This window comes from Penaeus monodon, chromosome 33 (genome assembly GCF_015228065.2).
Source record: "Penaeus monodon isolate SGIC_2016 chromosome 33, NSTDA_Pmon_1, whole genome shotgun sequence".
Classification (NCBI taxonomy): domain Eukaryota; kingdom Metazoa; phylum Arthropoda; class Malacostraca; order Decapoda; family Penaeidae; genus Penaeus; species Penaeus monodon.
In genome coordinates this window covers 5,235,124-5,235,941 of record NC_051418.1, presented here as the reverse complement: position 1 = coordinate 5,235,941, position 818 = coordinate 5,235,124, and positions in this window count along the sequence as shown.

Here is an 818-nt window from a genome sequence, read left to right as displayed (position 1 = left end):
GAGCGGGCGTTCCTGCATCGAAATTTGAAGTTAAAATTCGCAATTCAGTTCCTCCCCCCCCAACCTCCAACCTGCTAATGCTACCTTCCCCTGCCCCCCCCCCCCCACACTCATCCTAAGCTTTTAACCTCTTCTTCCATTCCTTCTCCTCCCCTTCCTGTTCTCTCCTCTCTTCCCTTCCCTACTTCTTTAATCCTCCCATTCCTTCCGCCTCTCCTTCCACCTTTTCTATTGCCCTACCCTTTCCCCCTCCCCTTCCACTTTCTCTCTTACCCCCACCCCTTCCTTTTACCTTCTCTATCCACCCTCTACTTCTATCTCCTCCATTCTCCTCTCTCCCTTCCCCTGTTCTAACTCCACTCTTCCTCTTCCCCTCCTACCTCCTCTATTCCCCCTCCGCCTCCCTCTCTCCTCCTCCTCTATATCCACTCTACCTCTTCCCTTTCTCCTCCTCGCCTTCCCTCCATTCCCTCTCCACTCCTCTCGCCACCCTTCTCTTCCCTCTCCTCCCCCTCCCCCTCTCTTCCTCCCTTTAGCGAATCTTGTGCCTTTTACGCCAATGCATTCCGGCGACTCAAAACGATTCCCACTTTGTATTCAACTTTGACCTTTCTATTTGGAATCCATTTCCTGCGCCCCGTGGATGCCGTGCGTGTCGCTAAGGTCGGCGCTCGTGTCCGCCTGGCGTGGGCCGCTCGACCATGTTGACAGATGACCCGCGGATGAGGCACTGGTTTTACAGTCCTGAACTCGAGAAATTGCTCCTTCCATTCGGACTCTCCGGAGACACGCGACTTTACGCTCTCCGCCTCTTTAGC